The 22,448-nt window shown below is 40.3% G+C and overlaps 1 long non-coding RNA gene across 1 annotated transcript in view; it reads right to left on the minus strand.

Moving 5' to 3' along the window:
- The window catches only part of LOC139039496 (uncharacterized), a 63,551-nt gene that overhangs the window by 17,889 nt on the left and 23,214 nt on the right, over positions 1 to 22,448 (minus strand). The window contains exon 2 of the long non-coding RNA XR_011492798.1: positions 16,650 to 16,781. This is a non-coding gene — a long non-coding RNA (uncharacterized lncRNA). The remainder of the gene's footprint in view (positions 1 to 16,649; positions 16,782 to 22,448) is intronic.

The raw sequence follows: 22,448 nt of genomic DNA on the forward strand, positions 1-22,448 counted from the left end.
CATCCTGAAAAAATGGATTGGATACAGCCAGGCATCCTTCAAATAAGGCACCCTAAACCTTAAGCTATGCTAAATACTCAAGCAATAAGTTCCACAAATATTTATTGTAAGGAAGAAACTTAACTTTAACTATTGAAGTCACTGTACTCAGGTGGGAGAGACAGACATGTGGACTATAACCTTAGGCAAATCACAACACTGCCCAAATGAGAAGGTTAAAATGAGGATGCTAATAGGATTTGCTCTATCTATAAAACTTTCTGAAGTAATTACTAGAAAGGACTATATATGAATTTTGAAAAGGCTAAAATACAAATACGAAATGGTATAAAATCACATTGGCAAAAGATACTGACTTAGGCCTTGAAGAAAGAATGGCCTTCATGGATATGATATGAGTAGGATTTCAAATGGTGGAGATGAGAAGAAGGCAGAAGGAGAAGTATGAGCCAGGACAAGAGATAGAAACATTCTGGACTTCTTCAGGGGACAGGTAGCTACTCTGTGTGACAGAAAGGTACAGTATGGAGCACAGTCAACTCCAGACAAAGCTAGAAAGGGATCAGTTCAGTTCAGTCACTCAGTCATGTCCGACTCTCCGCGACCCCATGAATCACAGCACGCCAGGCCTCTCTGTCCATCACAAACTCCCAGAATTTACCCAAACTCATGTCCATCGAGTTGATGATGCCATCCAGCCATCTCATCCTCTGTCGTCCCCTTCCCTCCTGCCCTCAATCCCTCCCAGCATCAGGGTCTTTTCCAATGAGTCAACTCTTAGCATGAGGTGGCCAAAGTATTGGATTTCAGCTTTAGCATCAGTCCTTCCAATGAATACCCAGGACTGATCTCCTTTAGGATGGACTGGTTGGATCTCCTTGCAGTCCAAGGGACTCTCAAGAGTCTTCTCCAACACCACAGATCAAAAGCATCAATTCTTCGATGCTCAGCTTTCTTCACGTCCAACTCTCACATCCATACATGACCACTGGAAAAACCATAGCCTTGATTAGACGGACCTTTGTTGGCAAAGGAATGTCTCTGCTTTCTAATATGCTGTCTAGGTTGGTCATGACTTTCCTTCCAAGGAGTAAGCATCTTAATTTCATGGCTGCAGTCACCATCTGCAGTGATTTTGGAGCCCAAAAATATATAAAAGTCTGACACTGTTTCCACTGTTTCCCCATCTATTTCCCATGAAGTGATGGGGCCAGATGCCATGATCTTCATTTTCTGAATATTGAGCTTTAAACAAAAATTTTCACTCTCCTCTTTCACTTTCATCAAGAGGCTCTTTAGTTCTTCTTCACTTTCTGCCATAATGGTGGAGTCATCTGCTTATCTGAGGTTATTGATATTTCTCCCGGCAATCTTGATTCCAGCTTGTGCTTCTTCCAGCTCAGCTTTTCTCATGATGTACTCTGCATATAAGTTAAATAAGCAGGGTGACAACATAACAGCCTTGACGTACTCCTTTTCGTATTTGGAACCAGTCTGTTGGTCCATGTCCAGTTCTAACTGTTGCTTCCTGACCTGCATACAGGTTTCTCAAGAGGCAGGTCAGGTGGTCTGGTATTCCCATCTCTTTCAGAATTTTCCACAGTTTATTGTGATCCACACAGTCAAAGGCTTTGGCATAGTCAATAAAGCAGAAATAGATGTTTTTCTGGAACTCTCTTGCTTTTTCGATGATCCAGCGGATGTTGGCAATTTGACCTCTGGTTCCTCTGCCTTTTCTAAAACCAGCTTGAACATCTGGAAGTTCACGGTTCACGTATTGCTGAAGCCTGGCTTGGAGAATTTTGAGCATTACTTTACTAGCGTGTGAGATGAGTGCAATTGTGCATTAGTTTGAGCATTATTGGCATTGCCTTTCTTTGGCATTGGAATGAAAACTGACCTTTTCCAGTCCTGTGGCCAGTGCTGAGTTTTTCAAATTTGCTGGCATATTGAGTGCAGCACTTTCACAGCATCATCTTTCAGGATTTGAAATAACTCAACTGGAATCCCTGGAGACCCAATGATGAAGTCCAGGAGTATTGCTTTCTGACTTCACATATCAGAGTCTTTTGGTCACTTTCTCTCCGAAAAGTTCAATTTTCCTGATTACATCAGAGAAAAAGATTCTATTTCATGCTCAGCTGGTTTGAACAGCTGCTAATGTCTTTTGAACAGGAAAGTGGGGTGACAGCCATCTATATGACCAGAAGTCATCAAGAGTAGTTGGTGGAAATTTTAGAGCAGTGGTTCTAAACCCTCAGTGCAGTCACATGGGGAATTTTTTAAATGTCTGAAATGAGGCCCAGGAACCTGTGGTTATTTCTTTAAAAAAATCACTCCTAGGTGATTCTAATGAGCAATAATTTTTCCAGTATGGAAAATATAACAGATTTGAGAAATCATCAAATAGAAGGCCACTGATCCCACGTGGAGGGGAAGAAGTAATTTGAGAATCACAGATTCACAAGTCCACTGCCACATCTTCAGATAGAACAGGAATTTTATGGAGTTCAAGAAGTTCATTTTCTCCCATTGCCTAATCCATATTCCATTATCTTGACTATCTTATCTGAGAAAGTACATACCTCAGAAACTTAGAGGAAAGATAATTTGATGATTATATGCTGGACAAGCATCTCTAGCCCCAAACATTACTCATAGGGCACTGTGATTCAAGGAGGGTATAATTTGTCGCTGCCTGGTATCATGTTGAGCAAGTCAAATGATCTGAAGGTGAGGGTACAATGGGTGGGGAGCATGGAGAACATTTACTATTTGATCTGTGTGATAACAGATTCCACTGTGCAGTTACAATAAAGTGGATCCATGCACAACATCTGAGCGACTGAACTCAACTGATGCACAACATCTAGTTTTTATAGCCACCTTTCACTGCTGTTTATTTCCCACGCTATTTCTTTTTCCCCCATTAAGAAATAAATCCTTCATTTTTATAACACTTTCATGAATATTCATTTGTCCTTAACTGTCTTAGAAAGCATTCCAAAATTTTTGAGACGTGTCTGCTACCAAGAGATGCATGTTGGCATGCATGTGATGCTGATATATTAGGATTTGGTTTTGAAGCACTGAATAAAGAATTAGATTTCATCTCCACTAGCCCTGAGTTTTCATTAAGTGTTATCAGTGAGACCTATCAGACCAAAGCGCTGATCTTTCCAGCTGATGTAATCTCTGTCAGACGATAGAGCCAGATTCCTAGTAAGCCTGCTCTCCTCACAGGCCTTCTCTTCTCATGAAGCAGGAAGAAGGGTCCTTCCAAGATGATTTCCCAAGGGCAGGTGGTGGTAATGGGGCTAGTGCCAACTCAGAGATGCTGTCATAATAATAGGGCCATAGCCTCAAAAGCTCTGAACTTTTCTGAAAGGGACCCCAAGGCAGCCCAAAGCGGGAGGTGATTGGTCTAACAGAAGTCTCAAAGCACTGAACCATCATACTTGATAATTCACAGTATAATGGCTATCTCAGTCTAAGAGGCATTTTATCATTCAAGTGTGAATTTTGTGTCAGCTATGGGTGAGGCACTCAGTGGGTTTCAGTAATATACAATGGACCTTACCCAGAATATGACTGTTATTAGAACAGGTGACGAAAGAGGTCCCCTCATTTATTAAGGACCAGCTTTGTAAGGGTAGTGTCCTGCCTGCAGCAGCCCTTTCATTTATTAATTCATCAAGCAAGCACTCAGAACAGTGTCAAGACACAAAGAAGAATGCCCTTCCCTCCTTCTTTCTTATTTTGCATCTTTCTTTCCTTCCTTCCACAAATATGTAAGGAGTACCTATTACTGTACCTTATGGACTAGGGTTAAAATGGTGAACCAAATTTAACTGATATTTTTTTAGTGCAGAAATTCTTAATCTGGGCTCCATAGATTCCCCTAGAATCTGTGGACATACTTCAGAGAGTTGAATGATAAAATGGAGCTTGAATGATAAAAATTACATCTTTATTTTCACTAATCTCTAACTGCAATTTATCATTTGATTTAATCATGTGCATAGGCAACAAAACACAGCAGTATTAAAAATACCTATGCCCAGATCACCCAATAGAAATCACAGACGTTTTTATCTCACTATACAGTTTTTTCAGACATCTCAAGAAAATTAGTGATTATGCTCATCACTACTTAAAAAGTATGGTAGGTTTTGTTATATAATGTGTTAATGAAGAAGCATATTTAACTATACCTCAAATTTATATTTTAATATTTTGATGATTTTATTTCAATATTTGGTTTCCTTTGTAATCCTATGTATTTTACTTTATGTATTTTAAAACAGGATTCTGAGTAGGGTCCATAGGCTTCACTAGGTAGCAAAATGAACCTTGGCTCAAAATGGTTATAAGTCCTTGCCCTAGTAAGAGAGATAGGCCTTAAAGAAATAAACACACCAATATGTAATTGAAAATAGTGCTAAGAGCTTGTTAAAAAATTTAGGTGTGAGAGATGCCTTACAGTAGAAGGCACAGCCTCCCCAGTTTCTAATCTAGTGGGACCTATCTGGATTCTACTTCCATCTTTCCTATACCAGGTCCCATGTGGGTCCTTGAGATACAACATCTGTACCTGCCAGTCTAGTAGAAGTCAGAGCCAACCACACATAAGGAAATACGGAACCAAGATGATTTCTGTTAGAGAGCAGAGGCCTAAAGAAAATGAACCAAGGTGAGGTGCTCTGGGACATCCAGGAAGACAGGGCAACGCTCTCTGAGAAAGTAGCATTTGTGCTGAGACCTCGAGGAGGAGATCTAGGGGAGGAATTTTACACACAGATAGGACAAAGCACCTGAGACAGGAGCAAGTAAGCTCTCAGTTCTCTTGAATTAATGGTAGTTGTTTCCCCGCCACTCTGCTTTTGGAGGAAGAAACAAATCACAAACTGCTGTATTCAGAGGTCCCACCTCATTCCTGAGAACTATGTTTCACCTGATATCAGAAAGCCCACACCCCTGATTTGGAGAGGCCTACAAGAGTGGAAAAAAACACCTCTCCACTATAGGGATTAGGGAACAGTGACTATTTGCCTCTAAAATGCATCCCAGTTCCACCTTTCAAGGCCTCCTGGGTTCGCATCTTTTCCCAGCTGGGTCCAGGGAAAGCTACTCATTTGCCCCTATGCCTTTGACCTTTAGAATAATCACTTTTTCCTAATAAAAAAAAAAAAATGACACCAAAGCTCCTGTCAGCAGCCTCTATGACATCATTTGTAGATTATTAAAACCTACAAAAACCCTACCCAGTGGAGATGAAACAAGCTCATATAAAGGACTTATTTTAAAAGAACACAATAATTTCAGGGGTATCACAAGGTAATTGCATGTTCAGCCCAATACCCTATAATAAATGTGAGCTGAATTACTGCACAAATGTCATCAAGGGCACATGTAATCATTTTTATTGAAAAGTGGACCGATTGCTCCTGTCAGCCTACCATTCCAGATATTGCTAAACCTTCACCTGCTTTATTCTTTTTCATAGCATCCCCTCTACTCTCACACACTTATAATGTCACAAGAAAATCAGTGAAAATTTGACATCTCATAAAATGTTGCAAACCTCCTTCTTATACAGTCCCATTAAGTTTCTACACTTAAGTCTGCGGTCAGATGTGAGACTGAGACCAATGGTCAGATGATAGACTTAACCCACTTCAAAATCATGCATAATTATACTCCAATAAAAAAATAAAATAAAATGAGGTAGGACTAGAGGCATGTGACTCCATTTGGAGACCAGAAGGGAAAATGAATGACTGTTAAACCACAGCAGTAAAGGACTGCAGGAAAGAGATGGGTACCACCAACAGGTGTTCAATTTCAAAAAAAAAAAAATTAAATGCCAGAAAATCATGTCCATGGGGCTTATTTATCATGACAACTCCAAGACAAGTTTATTTCCTGGGATTATAATCACCTCTAACTAGAAGAAGTACGCCAGAAAATGAGCTTTGGACCAGCAATACACTCTCCCTAGAATAGAGCTGGTATCTTGATTAATAACACTGATTAAAATCCAGCCTTGTGCAATGAAGGGTTGTCAGTAGCTCAGGAGTACACAGATCAGAACTCTTTAAAAGCAATATGCTTTAAAAAAAAAAAAAAGGAGGATTAAAAAAATGCATCTGTAAAAAAACATGATGAAAAAGAATACATATATATATGTATAACTGAATGATTATGCTGTACACTAGAAACTAACACAACATTGTAAATCAACTATACCTTGATTAAAATTTTTATTAAATACAAAAAAGTAAATCAACTATACTTCAGTTAAATTTTTATCAAATGCAAAAAATCATGCATAATTTAAAAATAAATTGCATCTTAAATAAAGACAATAAATGTTAGAAATATTTCCCCAAATCAAGAGTTGAAGTAAAAAGACTTTTGGCAGAAAGTTCAATTAGAAGGATATCCCCAAATCCTTACATTTCCAGTGCATCATCAGTGTAAAAGTTTTTCCTTCTAAAGCGATATTTGAAAAGAAACCTGGGGTAGCAGAAAGAAACTTGAACTTGAAATCAGTTGATGTAAGTTCCAGAACTAGCTCTGCACCTGGTTCTCTGTGTGAACTTGAGTAGGTTTACTCTGCACTACATCGTCTCTCTGGACCTCTGTTTCCTAAAGTGTAAAATTACTGGGTTAGAAGAGATTATTTCCGAGACTTTTGCAGTTCTAAAACTCGGCCTCTCTAATTAGAATAGGCACATGTATCACTAGGCAATATATTTATAATAGGAACATGATCCTAGCAAGTATCTTTAGACTTCCAAAATGGTCCACTAAGGGATGCATGAGCACTGTGACAATCATTTGGGATATTTAGGCAGCTGGTGGATTTTTCCGTTTTTTTAACTGGAAGTCCACTGATGACTATATTTGACATTATATTTGATCTTTTCCATGCCACTTGACTTTAGCTTCTCTGGGGTGATTTGTATCATTTCTGATGGGGCCTCTCCTACAAATGGAGTTTTCCCCTTCCCAAGAGAAAAGGAAGAGAAAGAGAAGAGCATCAGTTCCCAGTATATTCCAGGCAGCCTCACCCTGTGAAGAGCTCCATTGTTCTCCACTACATTTTTTCAAAGGATTTCCAAATTAAAGGCGTTTGAGCAGCACTCCATATGTTTTCCTCTCATGAAGATTTACAATGACTACTAGCACATTAGAGAGTCAGAAATCCTGCCGTAAAAATTCCTGCCTAGCTTTAACTCAGAGTTTCCCAAAATCATTTGTCTGCAGCCCTCTTTTTCACATTACCTACTATCTCAAGGAAACGGGGTTATGTGGAAACACTTTGCGAAGGCTGGAGTGCAGATCAGGGGCCCACTGAGAAAGAGCTCAATCAGGAGACATTCTCAGTGGGATACCCACCTGCCATGAGCTCAGTGGTAGCCTCCAAAGGATGCGTCCACATGTGAACCTCAAAATGTGACCTTCTTTGGAACAAGGGCTTTTGCAGGTACATTAAGCTTAGGATCCTGAGATTAAATCACCCTGGCTTAGTGTGAGCCATAAATCCAATAATGAACATTCCTGGTAAGAGACGGAAAGGACACACAAAGAGACAGAAGCAAACGCATGTGAAGACAGGTAAAGACTGGAGCTGCGCTGCCACAGCCAAGGAAGCCTGGAGCCACCATGAGCGGGAGGAGGCAAGCAGGGATCCGCTCCTAGAGTCCTGAGAGTGGGCCTGGCCCTGTTGACGCCTTCATTTCAGGATTCTGGCCCCCAGGATGGCTAGAGGACAAAGTTTTCTGGTTTTAACTCACCCAGTTGGTGGTACTTTGCTACCGCAGTCCTAAGAACCTACTACACCACCTTTATCTTCCTTTTTTAAATTTTTAAAAATAATTTCATTTATTTATTTATTTTTGGCTGTGCTGGATTCTCGCTGCTTGTGGGCTTTTCTCTAGTAGAGGCGAGAGGGGGCTACTGGCTAGTTGAGGTACACAGGCTCCCCACTGCTGGGGCTTCTCCTGCTGTGAGGCACAGCTCTAGGTTCGCAGGCTTCAGTAGCTGCGGCTCCGGGGCTCCAGGGCACAGGCTCAACAGTTGTGATGCACGGGCTCAGCTGCCCCAAGGCACGAGGGATCTCTCCAGACCAGGGATCAAACCCATGTCTCCGGCATTGGCAGGCGGATTCTTCACCACCGAGCCACCAGGGAAGCCCTTCCTTCTTTTTTAAATTTATTTTTTAATTGGAGGAAAACTGCTTTACAATGTTGTGTTGGTTTCTGTTGTACAACACAAATAAGCCATAATTATACATATATGTATATTCACATATATGCATATAAACAAGAGGCTCCTTCTTGAGCCTCCCTCCCTTCTTCCATCCTATGCCCCTAGGTCATCAGAGAGTGCTTGGCTAGGCTCCCTGCATTATGCAGAAGCTTCTCATCAGCTATCTGCTTTACACATGGTAGAGTATATATGTCAATGCTACTTTCTCCATTTGCCCCACTCTCTCCTTCCTCTACAGGGTCCACAAGTCCATTCTCTATATCTGAGTCTCCATTCCTTCCCTGCAAATAGATTAATCAATACCATTTTTCTACATCCTCTCTCTATATATATGCATTAATATATGATACTTATTTTTCTCTTTCTGACTTACTTTATTTTGTATAACAGGCTCTACCTTCCTTTGACATCACCCATTAGTTATTTGACACAAATTAATACCTCTGACTGTATGTAGTATATTCTTTTATTAAGACACATTTTTATAAATATGAGAGATTACTAGAGATTAATTGAAATCTCACAGCTACTAAGTACTGCCTGTGACATCTGGATCTAGTTTTATCTGATGTGAGACTTGAGCCCTAACCCTAGTGTGGTTTCAGAGCAGGTTACTAACTAAACACCCTCATATCAGAAGCTTAAGATGACAGAAGCTTATTTCTTGTTCATGTGACAGTCCAATGTAAATAAGGTGAACAGTTTTCCTGGGGCGATTCTAGAGCCCAGGCTCCTTTCGTCTGGGGCTCTGCCATCTGCTACGCCTCAGGGTTCCTTGCTTCCAGAGGCAGATAGGAAAATAGGAGATGGAGAAAGCATGCTTGCTTTTTAACCACCTCCTCCCAGAAGGACTCCCCTGGTGGCTCAGGAGGTAAAGCCTACAATGCAGGAGATCTGGGTTTAATCCCTGGGTTGGGAAGATCCCCTGGAGAAGGAAATGGCAACCCATTCCAGTACTCTTGCCTGGAAAATCCCATGGATTGAGGAGTATGGTAGGCTACAGTCCATGGGGATGCAAAGAGTCGGACACGACTGAGTGACTTTACTTTCTTTCTTCTTTCCCAGAAGCAATGTGTCTCCTCTGTTCACATTCTATCAGAAAAAGCAGCTCATATGGGCCCACCTCCAGGCTAGAGGCTTAGAACTCTACCCCAGGCTGGACAACTTCTTCCCAGGAATAGCTCTATACTTTGGATAGGAAACATAAATGTGGTGAGGAGCTGATCATCTCTGCCATGACAGAACTGATACATGAATGAATGAGTGAGTGAGTGAATGAGTGAGTGAATGAAGAGATCTTGCTTCTCACACTTCTGCTGACAAAAATAAAAGATGTTGTCTATATAAAGGTGCCGCTCCTGGGAGGAGGAAAACTAACTAAATTACCTAAATAGAGGAGTCTCCAGGCTCACTAAGATCTCTAGAGTTATCAAAATAGCATCAAAACATTCCCTCTTTTCTGAGGACACTGTGCAGAGATATCTAATTGTTCATATATGTATATATGGACTAGTCCACCCAATGGTTCACTGGTCAGTTGGGTGCCCATATTGAAGACTACATTTCAACCATCTTCAACATTGGTTTTGACCCTTTTGTTCTGAACAATGGGATGTAGATAAAAGTGGTAAAGAATCACCTGCCAATGCAGGAGATATGGAGATGTGGGTTAGATCCCTGGGTGGGGAAGTTCCCCTGGAAGAGGAAATGGTAACCCACTCCAGTATTCTTGCCTGGAAAATCCCATGGACAGAGGAGCCTGGTGGACTACAGTCCATGGGTCACAAAGAGTCAGACTGAACACACATGCCAAATATCAAGTATCTTTAAAAGAAGGGGGCTCCTTTCGTCCCCTCTTTCTCCTTCCTCCAGGCTGGAGGTTGAGGAGCCAGTAGCTCCCTAGGTTTGAGGAATAAGCTAGAGGGAGCCCAGTTCCCTGCTGATCATGGGAGCTGTCAAACCAGTCCCAGATTGCCCAACTCTAGACTTGGTTCACACGAGAGATATCAGTTTCTATCATGTTTAAGTCACTGTTGTCTTCAGTTTTCTATCACCCGCAGACTGCCCTAATCACTAATACACACAGGACTCTTGTTTCTCTATCAGGGAGTATCATCATGCAAAACACACCATTAATGACCAAACCAGCCTCCACCACAACTATTTCTGAAAACCGAAGGATTTACCTGGATATTTTGTTTTTATCACTGGCATTTCTGACTTCCCACCCTCAGTCACCTCAACTGGCATCAGTTGATGTCAGGGCTTGCTGGGCAAGGTTACCAACAACTTGACAAATAGGAGGAAATTAAGGGTTTTCTCTTAGGCCTGGCCCACAAGTTGCCTCACTGTCAAGCCTGTCTTACTGTTGAGTGACTCTGGTGGGTTGGGTTAAATGAGTCATGCTAGAAATCCTTGCAGACAACTGTCATCTGCCTGGAAGTTACAGCTTCCTATTACTCTTGTAAAGATTCAGGGACAGAAGCTCAAAAATGACCCAGTTCCTACCGATACTTTTACAGAGAAGACTGCCTTACCTAAAACCTCCCTGGTTAGGACTGCCAGCCAAGGTAACCTGCAATCCTGATGCAGAGGCTGACACAAGGCAGGCCTCTGCTCTGCATGGCAACGATATTTCTGTGGAAAGTTCTGCTTATCAGCGGGGAATTCAAACTCTCAATTTTGACTTCTGCAGAATCTCAAAGTTTCAGGATACACCATAGGATACTGGTTCTAGTTCCTAATTCCAAGAAAGGCCCCACTGAGATCACTGTTGACTTTCTCTTCTTAGACCAGTGGTTTGCAATATTCATTTGACCATGAATGCTTAGAGGAAGTGATGCATCATATGGTCCACCTCCCTAGAAATACAGTATATATATTCATGCAACATAAAACTTTGTCCCCAGTTTCCTGAGGTGCCAGGCCCCCTGAAGCCTATTCATGAGTCCAGAGCCCCCAGATTAAAAAATCCTTTAAATTTTTTTTTATTGGAATATAGTTGATTTACAATGTTGGGTTAGTTTCTGCTATATAACAAAAATGAATCAGTTATACATATAGATATATCCACTCTTTTTTAGATTTTATTCCCATATAGGTCATTACAGCTTATTTGAGTAGAGCTCCCTATGGTATACAGTCAATCCTTATTAGTTATCTATTTTATATATAGTAGTGTGTCTATGTCATGCCTTTGAACCTCAGAGCAGATTTAAAAACCTCTGAAATCATCCAATTTTTTTTTCTCCACTTCTGCTCTTGAATGAAAGTAGACTAAAGTCAGTTTTAGAAGCTTCAGCTGCTCATGGACTTTACTGATATTTATGAGCAACAATGAGAGGAATGCTGCACACCCTTCCCTACTTCCTGCTCTGAAGTCCTTTATCTGAAATTCAGGTCCCACCTAACGCTCCTCTCCTGCTGTATCTCCCACAAACAGCCCATACTTGGACATCTGAAACGTTTGTTTGCTGTTTCCCAAACATGCCAAGGTGCTGCCTTCCATCCTCTGCCTTTGCTCAGACAATTTCCTAACCCTATACACCTCTTTGTCCATCACCATCTGTCAAAATACCACTCATTCTTCTTCAATACCATGGAAAAACAGACTTACAAAGCTTTTCTTGAACCCTTCCTTTGTGTTCTTAGCCTGAGTTTCAACATCTGTTAAAGTATGAACATCTATCATAGATTAGTTGGGCTGCCCTACAGCAGAATATTTGAACTCTTGACGTTTGAAATCAGAATGACTGGGTTTCAATCCTGGCTCAGTCTCTCTCTTGCTATGTCACCTTGTATACATTTCTTAACCTATCTGTGCTTCAGTTCCCTCACTGACAAAATAAAGATAGTAACAGCCTGTTTCATGGTGTTAAACGAGCTAATCCATGAAAAATTCTTACTGCAATGCTTGGTACACTGAAAGCATTTGGTAAGGTGTAATTATTTTTATTTTAGTTAATGGTATGCCTTTGTCCCCACCCCCTATCATTAAGCTATAAAGTAGCTGAGGGAAGAGCCTGGGTCTTAATCATCACTTTATAACTCATAGAACCTAGAAAGACAAACAAACAAACCTTTGTACATAGTAAATACCTAGTATATGATATTTGAATTTAAGTGAATCATCCATAAAAATGTAATCTAAGAATTCAAGATAGCACTGTTGTCATCTACATTTTTATGAATAGATGAGAGTACATGGAACCATAAGATAGATGCTATATTGAGACTAGAAATCATTCTTGGCCTTGGAAAAAATCCTGATTATATATCTCTGTCCTAATCCCAGGATTTATATTCCACCAGGAAGGCTATGCCAGGAATTCCCATCTTCTCAATTAAAATTATTTCCCTTCTCATTCAATTATACAGACATTTATTCAGCAATTTCTGATAGCATACACTAAGTAAAGGATCAGATATACCCTTCTTGGGCTCCTGCAAACTAGCTGCCTTTCAGCACTGGATTTCAAGCTCAGGACCCAGGTCATGCACTCATTTTCATATTCTATGAACTTGAAGCCCAATGTTAGACAGCAACCAGTCTGCAGGATTTTCCTCTCTGATGACAAGAGATGTATACTTATGGCAAATGGCAGAATAGCATGTCATGCTTCAATATAAAATAATTCTAATAAGATGTATAGAAAACTACCTAGATCACGTCTGACCACTCCACCTACTGAACTGACCCAAATAGGCCCCTGCCACATAGAAATATTAAGGTAACAAAAACATTTCCACATAACCAAGTTTGATAAGAGAAAAAGGAATTTTCAGGTGCCAAAAATGGCATGAAATCAAGTCAAAGGAACAATATGAGCTGATACCAGGAGGAGGCCACAAGAATTTCAGATGGAGTTACGGACCCCTGGGGCAAAAGAGCTGGATTTTTTTTTTCATTTATATTTATTAGTTGGAGGCTAATTACTTTACAACATTGTAGTGGTTTTTCTCATACATTGACATGAATCAGCCATGGATTTCTAACACCTACAGGAAAAAAAAAAAAAGAATGAATTCAGGCCCAAAGGAGGCTAAGAATGGAGCTGAACTCCCTGCAAAAGTATATCATCTGCCTGGGGTTTTGAGAGGGGCAAAAATAATTACCTGTGAAAATTAAAACTCTGAGCCTACATCACACAGTTTTGGGGCCTTAATTTATAAAACATTCATGATGTGGAAGCTCTGGCTGGTAATTTAACATAGCCTAGGGTCAGTCACCCACCTAGGAATCCAGCTAAAGCCAAAGCAAGATATTTCTGTAGAGACACTTTCAAAGTCCAGTTCCTCGTGGTTGTCGCAAAGGCACTTTGAACTCAGAGTGGAATCATCCCTGCTTACCTAACCTGGTCATCTGCCAGCGCAGCCTACTCATGGATGGCACCACTTCCCATTAAGGCACATAGGTCTGTGAGTTGTCCTTGATACCCTACAGTGACCATCACTAAGGCTTACTGATTTTTCCTTCTATATCTATCAGATCTGTCCATTTCTCATTTCCAATAATCCATCCTATTCCAAACCACTATCATCTGTTGCTAGCCTCCTAACTGGTTTACTGTGCATCCACATTATCAGCTGGAATCATATGAGCTTGTCATCTTATAGGACCAATAGTATGGAAGTGGCAATTCCATAGATTAACCTGATATTCTTCCTATTTGATTTCTACCCTACAAAAAGAGTTACCGTATCATAAAGCAATCTGATCATGCTTTGCACCTGCCCCCTGCTTAAACTGTCCATGACTTTCCCAAAAAAAGCTCTTAAGGTTAAGCTCATAGGACTTCCCTGGTGGTCTAGTGGTTAAGAATCTTTGCTTCCACTGGAGGAGACATGGGTTTGATCCCTAGCCAGGGAACTAAGATCCCACATGCATATGTGTGGCCAGAAAAGGAAAACAAAAACATGGAATGGAGAAATGAAGAGCTTGGATGCAAGGCTACCAAGGTAAAGACCGATGCAATGGTTCTGCAGGAAAAAGTGAGTGCCTGAAACTAAGACTGTTTTTCCACGCATTACCTTAGCTAATCTTCAGAACATTCCACCTTTTGCTTCAGGCATTTTTATAAGCAAGGAGACTGGAGATATTAAGTGACTTGTTCAGAGTCACATAATGGTAGATCTAAAATGCTTAGCAAGGTTATCTGACTCCAAATCCAGCCGTCTTTCTATTCAAAACAACTGAGATAAGCAGAAGAGACAGCAAGAAAGCCTGGAGTGGGAGCCGGGAACTCCAATGGTGACAAGAACTGGCCAGGTAATGTAAAGTCTGAGGCAGGTCATGACCAAGACAAGAGGCAGTGCTGGGGATCACATCCAGCTGAAAGGTGCATATAATTCTAGCTCTAAATTACTGTTGATATATTGAAATGCAGATCCAGTATTTTAAGATGTCCTAATTTTTAAAAGAAGTTCAAACCTTGACTTTTGTATGCAATCATCCTGATTAAGAAACCTTATGCAAAAAAAAAAAAAAAGAAACCTTATGCAGAGCAAAGAGAACATGTGTGCAGGAGGAATGTGGGCTGTGGATATCAATTTGCAATCCCCAGTCTAGATGAATGGGAGAGTAGCAGGAAAGATGTACTATTTTCAGTATACACCTATGCTTGTATCTTATATGGAAAATATTTGGGGAGGAACCTTATGAATAATCTTAGCAATAGTTATCCAACTTGAACTTTGATGGTTCCACAGAAATGAGAAGTTAGGATCAGTTAATTTATAACTAGCTTTATTGTTCCAAGATCACTATGTTCTGTTAAAGCAAAGAAACAACAACCACAGGAGGATAAACATCTTGATTCCTTGATCCTGAGGCAGGCAATGGGCAAGAAACCCAAATGGCCACTGCTGGAGAATGTGTAGATTACTGACAAGGCTACTCTTGTTACAAGAAAATACAGACCAGTGATAAACTGATAGTGGCCCTTAATTCAAACTACCAATAGGAATTGTAGTCACTTTTAATATGCCAGAGACCATAGGAAAGTTCATCTTTATCTCATTTTGGGTTCCTTTCCTTAGCATTTTTCATTGAAGGAATAAAAAAGATGTCACAAACTTCTCTTCCAAGAGAGATACTATGATCAAATAAATATTTGCTTTTTAGTTTCAGTTCCCCTAGCTCTGGCATGTGGAAGAGTGTTACAGGTTTTCTGTTTGACCTTACCCTACCCCAAACACCAGCTAAGTACAAGCCTCAGAAATTGTTTGGATCCTTTTTCCTATGGTATTTATTTTTTTTCAAATGTCAATCTGTATTTTATGATTTCCCAAACCAGATATAATGTAACATTTAATTTCCAATCTATTTGAGAACAAACTGTGATTTTTCTTACAGGATTGATTTATAATAAACAGCACTCATCTCCTATTAAGTAGAAATTGGTCTTAACAGGCTATGAATATACTTAAATTTTCCATTTAAGTGGATTTTATAATATAATATTGTTAATATAACAATGTAAAGTAAATTATATCTTTATCTTATTCCAATCAAACTGGCCTGTGAACCATTTGAGTACAATAATGGGGGAAATCAGTCCTGAATATTTATTGGAAGGACTGATGCCAAAGCTGAAACTTCAATACTTTGGCCACCTAATGCAAAAAAATTGACTCATTTGAAAAGACCCTGATACTGGGAAAGATTGAAGGCAGGAGGAGAAGGGGACGACAGAGGATGAGATGGTTGGATGGCATCACCTACTCAATGGACATGAGTTTGAGTAAGCTCCGGGAGTTGGTGATGGACACGGCAGCCTGGCGTGCTGCAGTCCATGGGGTCTCAAAGAGTCGGACATGACTGAGAGACTGAACTGAAGGGGGGAAACACATATCAGCCCACCTGTTACTGAACATTATTAGAATTAGATGAGCTCATGGTAGCAAGAAGGTTTTAAAAATTCCCTGCATTGTCTTCACAGTCAGGCTTCTCCCCATGCAGCCATTTTCCAGGTTTGTAGTTTGCCTCTGAAAGACATACTCAGGATGGGTGTGGAGAGCCAGCCTGCCTCTCCGCATGGTCTGCAGGCAGCCTCACTGGAACCTCGGGCCATATTCCTCTATGGTGCTTATTTACCCAACTCAGTTGCCATGGCTTCCATGGAAGTTATTTTGTAAAGAATATTCCTAATTTGAAGTCCTAGAAATTTTCTTATATTCATTTGTAAGTTTTAAAAGACATCAGAAGTCAACAGGAGAAATCAACCACAGCCTTCACATATTCCTGGATCACGGAAAGAATCCAAGATAGATAACTTTATTTACATCACTCTTGTGTTAGTGAGGCTAGGCTAACTACTAGGTCAAAGAACCCAGAAGTTTTGACACACTAATAGAATAAAAATGTTTCTTACTTCCATCACAGTTCAATGCAGGTTGGTGAGGCAGGGGAATGAAGAGTTCTGCTCCACCTGTTATCCAGGGGCTTAGGATCCTTCCACCATGTGCTTTTACCATCTCTTAGTCCAGTAGTTGGCAAACTTTTCCTGTAAAGAGCCATATAGAAAACATTTTAGGCTTCGTGGGCCATATGGTCTCTGTCACAACTATTCAACTCTGTCACTGCAGCACAAAAGCAGCCCAGAGGCAATATGTGCATATAGAAGCATGGCTGTGTTCCAATAGAACTTGATCTACAAAACCAGGCAGTGGGGCTGTAATCCACTGACCCCTGCTTCACGACCTTGTCCCTCCCTGCATTCAGACAGTAGACAGAGTGAGCACCATGGAAGAGGCACATGTAAAATTAATGCCCATCCCCGTGTAACTGTTCTGAGGATTACATTAAACAGTTTGTAAAGTGCTTAGTGCAGAGGTCAATATGTAGGATTTGCTCCATAAACGGCACTGTCTATTTTTAAATATAGGAATAAAGTACCTTTGGTATTTACAAGAGGAAATGGTCATACTTAATTGAGAGAGATCAGAAAAGGTTACAGTTAATTCTCAAAGGTAAGGTAGGCTTTTAACATGCAAGATCGGGAACAGCTTGAGCAAAGGCATAGCAGTTGGAAGCACTGTTAAGTTACTTAGCACACAGTTTGGTTTGGCTATAACACAGGGTTATTTAGAGGAATCAAGGGACATAAGTCAGGAAAAGGAAGAAGGCTTTGAACACCAGGTTTAAGGTTTAGACATACAGTGGCAACAGAGGGCCGTTGTCAGTTGTTGAGAAGTAAACACAAATTTTGTGTGCCAAAAATCTGTAAATTTGTTGTTTGAAACCCAGACTGTTTTCTACACAGTGTAAGCAATTGGAGTTAAGAGTTCCAGGTTGGTCCACAAAAGCTTGTTTCTCAGGTGTTTATAACCTGTATTTGCAAGGAATAATTATTTTACTCAATCAACATACCCAGAAAATTATTCAGCTATCGAGCTATATAAATGTTGCTTTGATTCTCATTGTCTTAATCTAAAATAAGCTTTCCCAGGAAACGTTCCCCAGTTAACATGTACAGAAATTTATAGCCAACTACTAAAATTCCTGGAAGGGTATGCCATGATAAAATATAGATTCAATTTTTTTGCCAACTCATTCGGATGCTGAGAAGTAATTTGCATAGAGGTGGAACCATGAAGTCAGAAGCTTATTTAGCTGGGCCTTCATTTCCAGATCCCTAAAAAGAACTACTTAGCCCTAATTGACACAAACCTGTTGGGCTTGTTTTTCAGAACCCATCTGTGTTGAAAGCACTGATTTCAGCTGCCTTCTGTGTAGGAATCCCTGCTTCCACCTGCTGCTGAAGAAATCTGTTCTGGCATTCAGGTAAGTTCTACCTAAACAGCAACTGAAAGGAAGCCTCAAATCTGGGAGCACCCAACACCAGTGCCTCATTCTGACATTTCATGTTAATAGTCATTTATTCACTCACATGCCACAAATATTTATGAGTATCTGTTGTGTGCCACATACTGCACTGATACCAGAGGTAGCAGAGATAGCTCATGAGAATCACACTGCAAACAAGTGTTTACACTACAGTATTACAATTTATCTTATGGGCATATGTAGGAAAAGAGGCATCTAAAATTGTCTATAGGATTGGAAAAAAGCTTTTCTGAAAAGATAGTATCTGAGCTGGGATGTAAAATAGAAGCTTTAGAGAGAATTGGAGGACAGCATCTCATGTAAAGAAATCAGCAAGTAACAAAAACATTTGATTACAGAGCATTGTGCATATTCAGTGAATATTTGCTAAGGGGGATCAACGGATGAATACATGGATGTAAAGAAACCTTCTTTGGAAACCCTATATTATCTTCTACCCAGCAATAAGTTAGTCTTTCTTCCATACAGACCTCCAGTGTGCCTTGAGGTTTAATTCCAACTCTACCTCCAGCTCTCCAGAAGACAGTTTTTCTCATTCTGTTAAAAATTTTAAACACTGACAATGAAAGATCTTCATCCTAACGCACATTTTAAGCACTGAATACAACCCCATACTTGGTGCTGGGATTTCCCACTCTCGGAGTTCTGAAGCTGCCTCTACCTAGTGCTCCAGACCTCAATCCAGATTACAAACTCTTAAGGACAGTTCAGAAATACCCTGGGGTGATAATTGGGTTACTACCAATAAAATCACTGAGTCAGCAGGCCACTTGGTTCGGTTGCTGGTCAAACCATTGAACCTGAAGTCTCCTTCCTTCCGAATCATGCATGTGACGGGATGTAGAGGCTCCAAGAATTAGGTGGTAGCAGTTTTTTCTCCCTTAAATTTCTTTCAGGAGACATGAGTCCTACTCCAGTACCTGGCTTCAGGTAGCAATCTTATGTCCAGTCCTCCAACTCTCCTGACACATTTTCAAGGCTCTGTTACCCAAAAGAGCCATATTCCTAACTGTTACTGCCTGCTTCCAGACCCAATGGCCAGCAGTCCTGTAACTCCAGCCCCACCCACCACTTATAGTTTGTTCATTTCTGATATACTAAGACATTTAATCTTATGCTTTTAGTTCACTTCTATTTTAAGGTGAACAATATGAAATTTCTAAAATTCAACAGGTTTTACCTATGAGAACTGCAATCACAGAAGGTCAACTTAATTTTTTTTTGTTTTTTCATATTTTATACAATGTGTCTGCATTCTGGAGCAGGGGGTATGTGTGCCAATATAATTTACTTTTCCAATTTGACCAAAAGTCTCATCTCTTAAAATGAAATTCTCATTCATGATGAGTTAGAAGTTGACTATCAAAAAATAAATAATGAAGATGCAGCATTCTTAAGGTCAAAAAGAAAGATCAAAGAAATGAAGAGTAACCCAATTAAGGAGACTAAAATGGGAGGGAACAATGATGGAAGAGGAAATACCAGGGTTACAAAGGGGGGCAAGATGGGATTAAACAATCAAGAGGGCGCTGTTAGAGAATACACTTGTGAAACATGTTTCTAGAGGCCAGTTCAAGAAAAGTGAGTGTGAGGTCCAGGAAAAGGAATAATAGGCTTAAATGTTAAGTGACTGCAAAGAGAGCAGATTTGACCTAAACTCTGGGTTGCCCTAGGAATTCAGTCAGAAAGATCCTTTTTTCCCTGCAAAAAGAAATAGTTTAGCTGGCCTAGATTCAAAAAGGTGGTTCAAAGAAACTCAAATTACGTCGATCCATCTCAGGTTGACATGTTCAATTCTGCTTTGTTTATCCCTGTCTCTTGTTTGGCTGCAGAGAGGTTCTATCCACAGTAAAACCAAGGTGACTTGACTCCCTACAGCTAGGTAAGGTACTGGTGATTCACCACAGAGGATCAACCCTGGAAAAAATTCAGGGTTAAGACCATGGTGGAAGGAAGAGAAATCTCTTGATCTGGTGGTTAATCTCTGGAGAGATAACCAGGAGAAAGTGACAGGAGCTGACTGAAATGTCATCTTTTAAAATTCACCTTGGGATGCCCGTCCACCAATCAGAATCTCAAACATGCAAAAAAAAAAAAAAAAAAAAAAGCTCTTCTGCAAAATAACGTATACCACTTAAATGTTAATTCACAAGAGGATCGTAACAACTCTGCTTCACATACACAAAAATAAAGACACCTAAGCAACGCCTTTCTGTTTCCCCAACAGAAGTGACACATAACCATATGCTAAGTTTCCCCTCACCTTTCTGAGTTAGCATCATTATCTTAATTATCTTCCAGTTCACACATTTTCTTTTCTTTTAATTACTATTTATTTATTTATTTTTGGCTGTGCTGGGTCTTTGTTACTGCGCGGGCTTTTGTCCAGTTGTGGCAAGCAAGGGCTCCTCTCTGATGGTGGCTTCCCATTGCAGTAACTTCTGCTGCCCAGCGCCAGTTCTAGGGCGTGGGGCTTCAGCATTTGCAGCACGTGGCCTCCAGAGCACAAGCTCAGGAGTTCTGGTGCATAGGCTTAGTTGCTCCACAGCATGTGGGATCTTCCTGCATTAGGGATCGAACCCACATCTCCTGCACTGGCCAGGCAGATTCTTCACCACTGAGCCACCAGGGAAGCCCCCACACGTTTTCTTGAATGAACTGGAGTAATGAGCTTTTGTCTCTGACCTCTCTTTCATATTGAATCATTAAGCCTCCTGTAATTCAACTGTGTATCAGTCTCTTCTTTCCAGCAACTTCAAATTCACCTGTATGAAGCAAAACATCTGGCTGCTGGACATGACTTCGTAAGTCTGGTATTCTGATTACCTTGTCAGCTATCATGAAGAAAGCAAACCATTCCATCATTAGAAGTCTGGTTTCTTCTTTTATTTATCTTTTCCCTTGCCTCTTCTACCTTTCTTTTTAGATGAACACGTAAGAAAAGCCAAAGCTTCTGGTGTATATGGAACCAGTGACATGTGCATTCCCTGTAGACACACCCTCTCAGCCTCACTAGCCCAGGCTTTTTTGCATCTGAGGATTGAAAACTTGTTTTCAGACTTGATTACAAAATTGCTTCAAAGATGTTATGCTTGAATAAACTGTCTGAAAAGAACTGAGTGAAAACCTTCTTAATGGGCTCAGTTTTAGTTCCTTCTTTCCCAAGATGCTAAAACATCTTACAAGAAACATGAGGGTTAAACATATAATTTTTGTTTGTCATATGAAATCTGTCCCGGTGCCTGGAGTTGCACCTCATACATTTGATCTCATACATGCTAGTTGGTTGCATTTTACTATTTTAATCATTATGCATCAACCATAGGGAATATTAGAAAGAAGGAAATCCAAGCACAGAAGTACAGTATAGTGTTGTGTGAGAGAAAGGGCACAGGATTTATTTCTTAGTCCCTCTGGACCTCAGTCCATTCAATCAGGAATATAGTACTTATCTCACAGGACTGTACTTATCTTTGAAAACTGGAAAATGCTAGAACATTTTTATCACTATTTTAATTATAATATTAACAATATCATACAATGATGAAGCAGGAAGGGACCCTGGAAATAAACTAATTAGGATTTAAGAGATGAGTTAACTGAGGATCAGACAGTATACATATAGCATGTTGGGGGCAACTCAGACTTTGAATATAGGTATCTCAGGTACTCTCATTACTACAAGGACCGTGCAGATAAAAAGACAGAGAGGTTGGCTGGCTGCCAGTTGAGGAATCAGTGGTACTGGGGGTTGTTGGGAACTGGAAGTACATTTGCCCCATTCAGAGAAGACAGCTAATACTGGTTTCTGCATTATTTTTTTTTTACCATATCACCATGTAGGTCCAGGATTGCCAGATCTAATCTTTTCTACAAAGACCAGAAATCTAAATTTTTTGACATGTGAAACCTCCTAATTTTTAAATGATATTTCAGTTTTTAAAATAATGTTGTATAGGTCAAACAATATCTGAGGGTCAGAATTAGCCCATGGTTTACCAATCTCATCTACAGGGAAATGTCCAAATTCTTTCTCATGGTATCTAAGGCCTTTAATGATCTGGCCCTGCTTCCTTCTTCAGCTCACTTCCTATCTGTCCTTGCCTGTGCTCAGATGCCAGTTTAGCACTGAACAGGTCATAATTCCGCAAATACACCTACTGATTCTCATGAACATGCCCACTGACTGTCCCTTGATTACCCTTGCTCCTTGCTTGTGCTGTACTTAATGTTTGCAATGAATCTTTCTCCCATATTACTGTGCCTCTTAGCTTTCTAATGAAAACTAATCTCTGAACAGTCTCCTCATCACAATACCACACAA

Source organism: Odocoileus virginianus, chromosome 18 (assembly GCF_023699985.2).
Source record: "Odocoileus virginianus isolate 20LAN1187 ecotype Illinois chromosome 18, Ovbor_1.2, whole genome shotgun sequence".
Classification (NCBI taxonomy): Eukaryota; Metazoa; Chordata; class Mammalia; order Artiodactyla; family Cervidae; genus Odocoileus; species Odocoileus virginianus.